At 43.5% G+C, this 13,716-nt stretch overlaps 1 protein-coding gene across 1 annotated transcript in view; it reads right to left on the bottom strand.

Annotated features, from left to right (window-relative positions):
* Positions 1-13,526: 13,526 nt before the first annotated feature.
* Positions 13,527-13,716, bottom strand: part of TCF4 (transcription factor 4) — a 357,271-nt gene continuing 357,081 nt past the window's right edge. Inside the window, 1 exon segment of the mRNA NM_001003268.1 lies at positions 13,527-13,712. The gene's annotated coding sequence lies outside the window, so the exon portion shown is untranslated.

Genomic DNA, 13,716 nt, shown 5'->3' with positions numbered 1-13,716 from the left:
ACGGGCGCTGAAGCCTTGTCAGTGGACTTCTACACTCTGTTCCATGAAAACCCAGGGGTCAGGATGCCCGGGTGGCTCAACCAGTTAAGCATCGGCCTTTGGCTTAGGTCATGACCCCGGCCGGGGTCCTAGGATCAAGCCCCACACAGGGCTTGGGGAGTCTGCTTCTCCCCCTGCCCCTCCCTGCTGCCTGTGTTCTCTCTCTCTCTCTGTCTCTCTCTCACACACACACAAATAAATAACATCTTTAAAGAAAACCCAGAGGTCTATCTTGCACTTTGAATGAATCTTTTACTTATTCATGAACACATAACATTACGCATCTGATTTGATGTATCGGTTCTCTCTACCATACTCCTCCCTGCCCCCCCTCCCCCAAATCACACTGGTTAATATCATCACTGAATTCCTCAGAAAAGCCTTTAAGTATTGGGAAGCTGTCAAGTTCATAGCAATCAATACATTTTCCAAATTTATTTCCAACAGTGTTATTTTCCAACCTTATTTTGGGTTTCCAGGAATTAGTTCAGAGCCAGTGTGCGTAACCTCCGAAAAAAAAGTCTGATTATTTCTCCTTCCTCAGTGCACAATCACTGTTAAGTGGACACAGGTCCCTTTGCAGAAGGTTTGGAGGAAGACGATGGTCTGAACCTTGACAGTGTGGCAGGGCCCTTGCTCTGGCTGCCCTTCGTTCTCAGTGCTCCCAGTCTAGGAACTGGGTTAAATCTGGGCGTTGGTGGAGTGGCTGTGACTGTCGTGGTGACTTGGCTCAGGCCCCAGGATTCCAGGCCCAGCACACGCCCACTTACACAGATCACACAGATTACATCAGATCGTCCGAATCTAGCAGATTTCTCCTCTATTTCTCTTCTAGGGACACACAAGCAACTGGCCAGTACCTTGGGTCTCTGTGGCTCAGACGGGTCTGACTACTGTCCTGACCCTACTCGCCATTGTAATGACCGGGCCCACCTCATTTTTGGAGATGAGGTGCCACCACCTGGTCCTGGCCACCCCTGGATCCTGTCACCCCCACTCTCTGGATGATGCTGGGGCAGGGATCCCAGAAATTTATTTCCTATGCTGTGGCAGAGATCACGTCCTATGGGCCCTCCCAGAGGAGACGGACAGATTGTACACCATCGAGCCCACACAGCATTGCAATCTCCCGAGGCTTCTGGATTCCTTCCTCTGCAGATACCAAGGAAGTGTTGACACGTGACCTTCACTGAGGGTGGGATGACTTTGGGTCCTTGGTTCAGTTTTAGTCTGCCAACCAGGCCACCCCGGAGAGCCATTCCTAGCCTCCTGAACCCAGATGCTGAATTTGGAGTCTCTGCTTGCTGAGCCCAGAGCCATAAGTTGGCCCTGATTATATATCCCGTCCCCTTAAACTCATTCCTATGTTCTCTGGGTTTCCATCAATATAATTTAGCAAAATCATCAAATTCTTTTGGTGCGTATTACATTTCCTAACGGGTCACAGTGTACCTTTGGGGCCACCTGGAGCTTGAAGCAAAAGAGATGGTACATTTAGGTTCTGGGTATCAGCGGCGCCTTGAGGGCATCTTCTTCGTGGGAGGCCATGGTGAGTTCTCCCGGCCAAGGATGACCAGCCTCCGAGGCAGCAGGGCAGGGGTTAGGTGTTGGAAGTCCCCATCTTCCTCAGAACGCGCCTGTCCCAGTGTGTCCCCTGCCCCCGTCCCAGTGGGTCCCCAGCCCCCATCCCAGGGGGTCCCCAGCCCCCGCCCCAGGGCGTCCCCAGCCCCCGCCCCAGGGCGCCCCCACCGCAGTTCCCCGGATCCTATCCCTTCCCAGTCCATGCCCGACCTGCCGCAGGGCTCCCCCGACCCGAGCTGCAGGTTCACCCCCGCCCAGCTCAGCTGCAGGAGGCCGGCCCCCGCCGCCCGCCGCCTTCCAAACCGACTCTGCGGTGACCGCCCGGGCCTGAGAGCCTCGACGCCGCGACACGTGGGGGCCAGCCAGGGCCACGGAAGTCTCTCCAAGGACTCTGCGTGTGTCCCCGGCCCGCCCGGCTCGGCGCCCCCACCCCCGGCCCAGTCACCCAGCTTCCCCCCACCCTCGCTCCCCGCCCCCACCCAGCATCCCCCCACCCTCGACCCCCCTCCCCCCAGCATCTCCCCACCCCATCCCCTCCAGCATCCCCCACCCCTGCCCCCCAGCATGCCCCCTACCCTCGGCCCTGCCCAGCATCCCCCCACCCAGGCCCCATCCCCCCCAGCATCCCCCACCCCTTCCCCCCAGCATGCCCCCTACCCTCGGCCCCGCCCAGCATCCCCCCACCCAGGCCCCATCCCCCCCAGCATCCCCCACCCCTTCCCCCCAGCATGCCCCCTACCCTCGGCCCCGCCCAGCATCCCCCCACCCAGGCCCCATCCCCCCCAGCATCCCCCACCCCTTCCCCCCAGCATGCCCCCTACCCTCGGCCCCGCCCAGCATCCCCTCCCACCCTCAACCCCCACCCCTCTGGACCCAGGTCCACGCTCAAGGGCAGCCGCGGGGTGGGAGGAGGGACGGGGGCGGGGGGGGGCTGGGGCCCTGCGGGGAAGGGCGTGGCCGGGCTGGAGCGCCTGCGGGAGGAGGGGGAGGGAAGGAGGGGGGAGGGGAAGACGGACGAGGGGGAGGGGGGAGGGGGAAGGGGAGGGGAGGGGGGAGGGGGAGGTGCCGCGACCTGCTCTGGCTCTGGGCCTTCACCTTCCTGCGAGCTCCTGCGGGACCCCCGGGTGGCCCGGGGCGCTGCCTTCAGTCCCTCCTGGTGGCTTCGGACCTTGATCCGATGCCCGCGGCTTCGTGGGGCCCTAACCTCCCTGAATGACTGAGTAGTTGCTTATTATTTCCAGAAGCCGCGTCCCTGAGCATCGTCCCCAGGGACGTGAGGACCAGGACCGCGCTCTGGCCTCTAGGACCGCCCGCTCCGTGCCACTGACACTCCCCGCCTCGGTGGCCTCGCCTGTGGCGGAAGGACAACAGCAACCCCCAGGCTGTGCACTTAGGTGGGTTTAAAAACACACAGGCTGGCTTGGGAGGAGAGAAGTGTTACTTCTTTATTATTTAGTTTGTTGAAATATGTGTTTTTTTTAAATCTCAAGTAAGTGTTCAAAGATTCCCACGGTTTCCCTTTTCATTTATGTTGGTTTCGATGCTTTATCTCTGCAAGGACTGTCGGGTTCTTGTGCTAAGAAGTTTGCTTTCCCCCCCAACACCCAACACAGCAGTTTTGGCCTATGATCTATGATCCCCAGATGTTCATTATTATTTATTTTTTTTAGGTTGTGGGATGACCTTACGAAGACTAGACAACGGAAATGATGTGTTTGAATTAAAGATGAAGAGAAGGACCTCTGGGATAAGTAAAGGCTCAGGGGTGTGCAGGTTTTTGGGGGGACTGGGTCGTGTGGTTGGGGTAAAGCCTGCAGAAGCTGAGTCGAGCAGAAGAACATCATTAAGGAGCGTGGCCGTGGGCCTGCAGTCGCGCAGGCGGAGCCACAGTCCAAGTCAGGAAGGGCCGGAGACACATGGTGATCCAGCCGACAGTCCCATCCCAACTCCAGACAATTCCAGCAGCTGTGGGCTGGTGAAATGTCCGTGGACTTTGGCATCAAACAGACCCGATTCGCCTGTGATGACTTTGCCCCTGATTACTTGCACCAACCACAGCCCTCAGAGCCTTGCTTGCTCTCTTTTGAAGATGTGGATCGGGCACCAATTTCCTAGGTTTGCCACCAGGTTTAATGAAGTCATGTTGGGGGAAGTGCCGTCATTTTGGAGATAGAGCTGTCATCACCTGAGCCTCTGCTTGAACATGCTCCCTATAAGATGGATCCTTCTCTTTCCAGATTTTTCTAACACTAGCTAGGTAAGCATTTCATTAAGTGCAGAAGAAACTGAGAAGTCCTAGTAGGTTCTGGGGACATGCCCAGCATGATCCAGATAGCCCTGCTAACCATGAGGGAAGAACTGGAGAGGGAGCCAGGGCAGGAAGTTGCACACAGAGGCCAGTGCTGCAGTCCTGTGATCCAGGCACGGATGTATGACTATTTATACACCACGCGATTTCTAGATAGTGCAGGCTCCATGTGCCAACGTTGGATGAAGCATAAAGCATAGAACATTTATTCTAAGATGCAGGTGCAATGAGCCCCCATTTCACAGGTAAGGGTAATGAGCGAAGTGAAGTGACTTGTTCCGGCATGTATCTTCTAAGTGGCATGATGTGGCTAGGGCCCTGAGCGGTAGCTTACACTGTGGTGGTGGAGAAGAAAGGAAAGCTCCTCCTGCCTTATTGCGGCTATTAATGATCATCAGTGTGGCCTCAAATGCCTTTTAGGGCAAGGCTTGGTACAAATTAAGAGAACAGTAAAGATGGCATTGCCTCAGCCCACAGGATCATTTCATCCAGGCTGCTTTGCTTACCACCCTCTGTAGACCCGCTCCCAACGTGTTTCTACCCTGCAGCCCACAGCTAAAGTGCCCTCTACAGCAAAGCACATATTTTCCACCCCCACCCCCACTGCTTCTCACCCACGGCAGGAGGACTTCTAGGACAGCTAGGAAGTTTGCTGAGGGTGACCCTGGGTCTGACGGCCAGGCGGAGGAGGGAAGGGTTCAACATGGAAAGTCTTGCTGAAACTTCCTAGCATCGACCCTGCCCCAGCAATCTCCATACGTGTCCCAGCCCCCTTTAGTTATATCTGTTCCTTTTAAGGTGCTTTTATACGTGCCAAGGGCTTGTGGGCTTCTGGAGGGCAAGAGTGCTGTTTTATTGACTTAATGGGATGTTGCAAAGGGCTCTAGGGCATGGAGTTGGGAAGCTAGGCGTGTGAACTGGGTGGCCGTAATGAGTTCCCAGGGCCTCCCCGCCTTTTCTGTAAGGCCTGCAGGTTGGCCTCGATCCCGGGAGTCGTCCGTTGGAAGGATGTGACCACTTCGGCTCTTCCTCACTGACAGGGCTCTGCATGCACAAGCGTGGAATAATTCTGTAGACCAAATTGGTCGGCCAGGTGTTTCCACCTAGTCTTGTTCAAGAGTTGGGAAAGTGATGCAGATTTGAAAACTGCACTGTCATTCTTTAAGCTACCAAAACTGTGTCCCTGCAGTTTTACTGCTTTACAGCCCAGAAAGACCTACTTTGAATCTGCTCTGCCTGTTAAAACACACCTCACGTCTCAAGGTCATTTTTACAGATGTCCTGTCTGCTATGGAACCGCCATGCCTTTCTCCATGGCTCCTCAGCCTGGTGTGCCCTGGCCTTATGGAAATTACTGCTGGTCATACATACAGATGCATCTGTTGTCTTCCAACTGGACTTCTCCAAGGTGGGGACAGCTACCTTTTAGCTCTACCAGTGCTTTTGACCCAGGTGTTAGTAATAAGTTCATCGATAAATGAATCACATATGATTCCCTATTTACACTTTTCAGTTTGTGGGTATTGTACATCTCCCCTTACTCTTTCTACTTGTCTTCTTCCTGCTCACTACCTGTCATCAAAGAGGGGTGGATTTCTGAGAGAAGGCAATAAACTAGAGGAGCTCTAGAAGGTGAGTCAGCTCTGGCTTTTTACTATAGTTCAGTTGGGTGTTGTGTGCATGTTATTCATTTTGATAAGACCCTGAGGACCATGAGATGCTGCGCAGAGTCCAGTCATGCTGCCTTTGTTAGCACTCAGACTCAAAGTGGGCCAGATCCTGCAGCAAAGTAGGTTCCTGGATTAAATTTTGGAACAGAAAAGGGATCCTAGTGAAAAACTAGTGAAATTCAAATAAAGTAGTAATGTTAATTTTTTTAGTTTTGACAAATGTGCCATGGTTATGTAATATTTTACCCTTAGGAGAAGCTGGGTGAAGGGTTTATGGGAATGCTATGTATTATCTTTGCAACTGTTCTATAAATCTAAAGTTATTCCAGAATAGAAAGTTTATTTAAAAAAAAAAGTGGGCCAGAGTGCAAATTTTAGTTTGGCTAGCAGTCTCTTATTCTCACATCTAGTTATATCCTAACAATTTGTAATACGAGGTTGAAAATGAGAACTGCAGGGAAGTTTAGAAAGTCTCCTATAAAAAAAAAAATCATGAAAAGGCAGCAGGAAAGATAAAAGCAAAACAAAAAAATGTACCTGGCTACAGCCAATGGGGGGGGGGGTCATGTTAAAATATGAAGCCAAACAGGTCATTTGGGAGTGACCACTGGGCTCAAAGTCAGGAGACTGGCACTTTGTTAGCTCTGAGGACTTCAGCATGTCACACAGACTTCATTTCTTCATTTTTAAAATGGCCTAACCTAACTCACAAATAAGGGTATGTAAAGTAAGACAATTCCTTTAGAAAACCAAGTTGCCCTATGCTCTAAAATTTTGTCATTTTTGCTTAAGAATAAGAGTTCCTCACCCATGGGCTGGTTACCATCAAAAATCTCAAGCCAGCAGGTCTGATTCTGCATGAGCATTTTCACTTTGCACTTGGCAAGTTTCTGCTTCCTCTTACAAAAATGTTCATGCCAACGTCAAAGCCATTTGACTTCTAAATATAGTGTAACAGATGTGAATGAGGACTGTATTATTTTCTTGTTACACAAAAGGTCTTTCTTTTACCCAGTAAAGCCAGACACCAGTCTACTTCTGGCTAAGCTCAGCCACCTCAATCAAGGTGAATGGGATTGTTCTATTCCTTGTTCAAGCACTGAAGCTTTAGTCACTAGATACCAGATTTTCTTAAGTTACGATCCATGTACAAATGTCCATGCCTAGATTCTAGAGAGATTCATCAACACCTTAAAACTGAATATGATATTGCGTATGTGGGTATTTTGCTCTATACAGGGGTTCATTCATCTTTTAAGGGTCCTTGACTCAAACCTGTCAAAGCAGCACTGCTTTAGGCACACACCTTCCATGGCAAAAAGCCTAAACCATAAGATACTTGCTATATTTAGGTATAAACTCAGGAACCTAATGTCTAGCATTCAAAGAAAATACCTAGGTAATGCAGCCCGATTGACTGTTTTGACTCCATAGCACCCAATGTATTTTCAGGGCTGTCCCTCAGTGTACTTACACTGGTAACTAGTGTTTTTCCCCAGCTGTGGCCCTGAGTCTTCTTTTCTCAAAGATCTGAGGCCACATTTGTTCATCAAACCCTCCCGATTTAAAGGATCTCTCAGGAATACCAAGGTAACTCTGGCTCTCCTTGTCCTCCTAGTCCTTCAAAACTGGCCATATTTCTCTATCACACATGCTATGACCAGTGAACATGTGGACGTGTAAGTAGTTTGAAGTAGGAGCATGCTTTATTGAACATGAGTCCCAAGTGCAATTGAAATGTGTGGCCCTGGGAGTGATTTGGATGTAAGCAGCACACCGGTTTTGTTGTTTTCATGGTCTCCTTTAAAAGTGGCTCACAAATGTAATGTCTTGGGCTTTTAGTCAAGAGAAAAGTGGTCTACAATTGAAGCCTAAAATTTTTACTTGGTTTTATAGGAGTGGGTCCAATTACAAGGCAAAAAATGATTCCGTTTCAATTCATCCGGATAGCCTTCCCTTCTTCATTTCTAACATTGTAAGGATCTTCTTAGCTTTTGAATATTTTAGTTTTTCTGGCAATTTAACTTCCCTTTGAAAAATGACCCAGAGTTGAGCTTAAGTGTAATGTGGTCCTTTTAAATAAAATGTAATGTTAATAGACTACATATCAGACACTGAAGTGGTGCCCAAGCTCATTTCCCCCTTTTTAGTTATATGGTCAAATATAATAACTAAAAGACTAAATGCTTGTGGCTCTTTTATATATATTTAAAACACACAGTAAGAACATAAGAACATCTCAAATCATTTGGAAGAAAAAAGGGGTTATCAACCAAAATCTTTGGAAAGTTCATAAAATTTAAATATCTGCAAACAGTCCAACCAAAAAGAAAAAAAAAAATCCCAACATTTGGCTATGGAGGGCACTTCACATGTGAACCAAATGGCATTATAACAGTTTCCTTCAGGTAAACTAGTCACTAAACTCCATTAGAAAGAATACAAGAGCAATATGGAGACATCCCCAAAACCACGTACTCGTTTAGAACATTCTGTTACGAAGTGCTCATCTACCACAGGCTTTCCTTTCCATTGCATACATTACTTTACATTTCTACAATGCAATGTTGAAACAGCCTCCAAGTCTTGCCAAGTAGACTGATGTCCATTCTACAAAAATATTAACTTACAGTACATAACACTGAATAATTTTAATCTGTACATTTTTTTTCCTCCCATCATAGGTGACACGCGTCCATTTGTACAAGTTTAGGGAAAAAAAACACATCTGGTTGTTTACATCTGGATTAAGAGTCAACAGAGTCAACCAGAAGTGGTGGGGTGGGCATAGTTTGAGAAATTTATAAATACAGTGTCATATTACTTGTGGTTGACAATATCCAGCTCTTCACAAAGTGATACAAAATAAATCATCTTAGATTTTTAACTGAAAGGATCTAGCTGAGAAGGTTCTGCCAAAGTCGACCAACTGATCCGAATGGTTAAGGCTGACCTGACTTAGCAAAGCTGCAGCAGAGCCGAAAACGCTGGCGCAGTTCAGAGCTCTTCAAATGCATAGCTTCAGTGTGACACGCACATTAATTCTATTCCTTCAATTAATTTAATCCTCTAAGACAGTTTTCTTTTTGTTTTGCATGCATCCCGTTCCATTTTCATTAAGGGCATCTCCTCCTTGGTCAATCATGTGCTTTGCTTTTCAATTTGTTTCTGTAAATTTTTTTGTATGTTTTGTTTGTTAAGCTGTCAATACCTCCAACACTTGGTAAATGAAATATAGATGTGGTTTTACCGACAGAAGAGAATCAGAGCTATATGGACAATGCAAAATGAAATGAAACAAGTGTCAGAAACAGTTTATAAAAATGGCACATTTATTGCTACAGAACGGTCATGTACATGACTTCATCGAGTAACTACAGATGGGAAACAGGTAATGGCCTAGACCAAGCTGGGTTTGTTTTGTCTTGAAGGAACTCCAGCACACAACCTGTTTGGACACTTCTACAAATCAGAAATACACCAAAAACATGAAAAAATCGAGGCACTCAGCCACACATTGAAAACAAGGTGTAACTGTTTATCTTTTTTTTTTTGAAATGTTTTCCCTTTTTTTCTTTTTTTAACAATTTTTTTTTTTAGTTTTTAATGCTGCAGCTATGTGTACAGTCGCAAAAAATTTCCCCGCTGCGACCTACAACTAAAAAAACAAAACAAAAACAAAAACAAAAACAAAACAAAAAAAAGCTACCATACAGTTTCATCTCAGTAACACATGGTAAAATAACATCTTTTAAATAGTAAAATAAAGTAACAAACTTTTACTCATAATGATTCCAAAAATCTACAAAGAAGAAATATTCAGAATCTGACAATTTTTTTTGTAATATTCATGGTATAAAAGGATTGCTCCTGCGAAAAATAAGCCAAATATATTTTTTATTTTTAAATTTAGTTTTTTTTTCCTACTAGGGTGTACTACAGTCTATTTTATAGCAAAAAGAGCACTAGACAAACAAAGCTTTATTAACAAAAAGCCAGGCACTGATACATGGTAAATCTCTGCTTTTTTTTTTTCTTATCTTCACTTAATTGCATCACAAGTAACAAGAATGAAAAAGGCCACAGTTCATATATTTTCACCATTACATATGTCTATAATACTTGAAATGAGTATGGCAAAACCAGCACTGCACAAAGATGAGTCCACTTCAAGTCCCATGAGAAAGAGCATGTCTCTAAAGAAAAACAAACAAAACCAAAGCAAAATCAAAAGAGAGGCCTAAAGGCCTTGGTGCCCCATTGTGTTGGAATTCATCATATTCCATCTTGACCTTTTTTTTTTTTGTTTTTTTGTTTTTGTTTTTTTTTTTGTTTCCAGTCAGCCAGCAGACTAAATTTTTGTGCTTGTTTATGCTGAAATTGTTTCATTCCTGACAAGTTCACTTTTGGACACAGATCATATTCTGCTTGTTGGATCCAAGACGAAAATCCTCTTAACCCCGAGTCTTGGTTCAACTCCCTCCCCGCCCCCCACAACCCCTCATCAAAATAAAGATCACGAATAAAAAAAAAAAAAATCAAGAAATAGGAAAAAGCGAAAAACGAAAAGGAATCGGAAGACTGAATCAGAACCAGTTGTGTTACTGGGTGGACTGACAGTTGTATAAACATTAGTGTTCCTTGCAGCTACACAGAAGACAAATGGTAAAAGTTTCTAGATGAACAGATCCCTATTCTGCATATTCATAAATTACTTCAATGTGGAGGTGGATCAACTGTTCCAAGTTGCTTTTAAAGTCCAAGTCTCTTCAACAGATCCCCAGCCTAAGTGGCATCAGATATGCGGTATATAGTATGGACCCTTATGAAATTTTGTATAGTACTTTAATCCTAACTGTCTTCTGCTAATATATCATTCGAAAATCCAGCGCAGGATACCAATATCTTACCTGGGTTTGATAATGACAAAACGACGACAAGAAAAAACACACTAAAAAAGGCCACATTCCCTTTCACCGTTTTTTTTTCTTTCCTTTTTTTTTTTTTGTTTTTGTTTAAATGGGGACACAACCCAATTAATAGGTATAGGTGCAGATCATGTTTCTCCACCAAGCAAAAGTAGTGAGCAGCTTTTGGTGGCCACTAGAAAGTTTTTCGCTTATTTCCAAAGGGAATTCAACAATAGAGGTATTACATTACTGAGTAATGAATACGTCAAAGCTGGTGAGCAATAAATTGCAGCTTTTACTCTGTTTCAGTGAGAACAAAATATAAAGCACCAATTTAAAAAATAATCCACTACAATTTAATTTTTTTTTTTGCTTTGCTTACAGGTTTGAAAAACTTTAAATCAGCTCTATTAAGCACCTTTATGATAACATGTATCAAAAGTGCCATTCTTAAAATGTACATCAATGCAGGGAGTGTTTCCAGTTCCCTAAAGAGTAAACACCGTATTTTCTTCTGTACACTTATCCTGAATGTGATCAGAGTATACCTGCTTCCTATATAATATTGTTCCTAGGGATACCCGCCTTGGTAGACTATACAAAATGAGTGCAGAATGTACCACTAAAAGGAAATCTTTAACATACTGAAGGAACAAGTACACATGGTTTCCATTGTTCGGGAGGAGGGGAGAGTATACATCGTTGTCTTCCATGCCTTTCTTTGAGCCCCTTTGTTCATACATTTCGTAGGAAAGCCTCAAAATAACTCCATGAAGTTTGATTTCTGCTATTCTCCTAAGGTTTTAATCCACCTCCACATTTTAGGAACTTATCAACAAATCAAAGTATTTTCGTTTTATCGCTACTGAACATATTTACAGTTTTCAACACACACACAGCTCATCAAAATGTTTATGGGTTTGTAAAAGATGACCACGTGGTAACTATCTTATTTGTTCTTACATTTTCGGAAATGAACATAAAATTCAGATTCCTGTAGCTCACTATTTCATTTAAATGAGACGTTTTTTAAACCACACAGTTAAAAAAAAAAAAAAAAGAAAACAAAAACTGATACAATGTATTAAAACACATAATAACAAGAGTCTACATGTAAAAATATAACTTTTACATACACAATTTCAAAATAATGATACGTTTGCCATTTGTTGCATAAAATTTACAAATGTATTTCATTACTATATAACTGGCAAAACAGGAGAACAGATGGAACATTTAGACCATTTCGATGGATTTATGGCATTTACTCAGTGCTGATAGGTGGAAAAACTACTTGAACAGGGATTTTTTTTTCTCTTAATACATGCCAAGATTGTGTGGCTGTAAAAATAGAAACGAGTTAGAGACAAAAGGATGCTGACAAATACTTAACTAGGAGCACTATTTGTTTACTGCACTATACACCAAAGTCAATCATTATAAAGATTCACGATGGAAGTTGGTTCAATTGTGCCCAGACGTCAAAGCTAGCTATCTGATGAGTTGCTGTGCCATAGCTTGATCTATCAAATATGTTAAGTATAAACTTCATTCATACTGGCCAGAGAAATACTGCACTACCCCTCCTCAAGAAAGTGCAACTTAATGCTTTAGGACTTATAAGGCTTGTTATAATGCTGCATGATGATTGAATATTGGCATTTTTTCAGACGAAGGAGGAGGCAGTTAAGTCATCTACATCTTAGTAAACCCATTTTGAAAACAAAAAATCAAGAAAGCAACAAAATCAATCAGCTCTGTCACACTACTTGCAATTTTCTCATTTGATGGTTTTTGAACTTTACTTGTTTTTTTTGTTTTTGTTTTTTTCCAAAAATCTGACCATGTATTCAGAAACGCCTCACTGCACACTACTTCGGCTACACATGTAGGTAACACTTGAATCATTTTGTTAAATCACAGCCACTTTGATTATGTTATGTTTCCGATGATATAAACATTGGAAGGCACAGTGGTAACATTGTAGCATTCTAACCTTGTACCTCTGAAAATCCCAGAATAGGGTCACAAACGCAACATTACAGTTCAGACAAACTCTTTTTGCCATGTCTTGGTAATGCTGCTTGTAATATCTACACATGATGTGACTTTTAAGTCCTGTGTTCCCAAAAGACTGGAGAAACAACTTTCTACTTATTTATGAATGAAAAGCAACATCGGAGTCAGCATTTTATCCTGCACTACCCCTCCGGAAGCAGAGTTGGTACTACAGGTGACAATAACAAACCAGGGGAAGGGACAAGAATAAGACCAAAAAAAAAAAAAAAAAAAAGAAAGAAAAAAAAAACAAAAACAAAACAAAAACCAAAACCAAAAACCAAAAAAAAAAAAACAAAAACAAAAAAAACAAAAAAAAACCAAAAACCCAGAAACAGAAACAACAACAACAAAAAAAAACCCAACAAAAAAAATCCGTATTTACAGTAAAATCTTTCTTTTAAAAAAGTTAATCAGTACTATTTTTTTACAGGAGAAAAAAGTCTGAAACAAATGAACAAAAGCTTACCATAGTCACTAAATTTTTAATATATATTTATATATATATTTATATATATATTTGTCATAGGTCTATAAGATCCATCTGTTCCTCCTACCCTAAGGAATGGCTAATGTCATCACTTCGTTGTCATCAGGACGTTTGCTGGTTTTGTTACGAGGGCAGCCGGGCTTCCCTTATTCAATATCCAGTAATTATAAACACTAGCTGACTTCAATACCAACAAAAACGTTCATGTGGTTTTCTTCAGAAGTACACTTTTTCATTATTGCAAGTTTACAATTTTTTAAATTAAATATTTTTTTTTCAGACTTACAAATTAATTATATTTTTTTTTCTCCAAAAGAAGTTTAGGCACAAATGCATTGTTCCACAGTGTGGAAAGATTGCCATTCAGTCTCTGGGCTGCGTCTCAGCCTGCACACGCCGCTTTGCACATTCTGAATGATATGTTAGAGGGTCACCCCTCAAGTCGCACTTTTTTTCTTTCTTTTTTTTTTGTGTGTTTTTCGGTTTTTTGATAATTGGGAATGCTGAAACCTCTTGCGTCTGCGATTCATAACTACTCAGACTTGTCTTATATTACAAAAAAAGGGGTGAAGGAGAAGTGTTTATGTGGGTTTAAGATAATACAGCTGTTAAGGAAGTGGTCTCTTGTATTAATGAAGCAATGTGGCAGCTTGGACCTGA

Source organism: Canis lupus, chromosome 1 (genome assembly GCF_011100685.1).
Source record: "Canis lupus familiaris isolate Mischka breed German Shepherd chromosome 1, alternate assembly UU_Cfam_GSD_1.0, whole genome shotgun sequence".
Lineage (NCBI taxonomy): Eukaryota > Metazoa > Chordata > Mammalia > Carnivora > Canidae > Canis > Canis lupus.
Note: the sequence above shows the minus strand (reverse complement) of the source record. Positions and strands in the feature narration are given on the sequence as shown.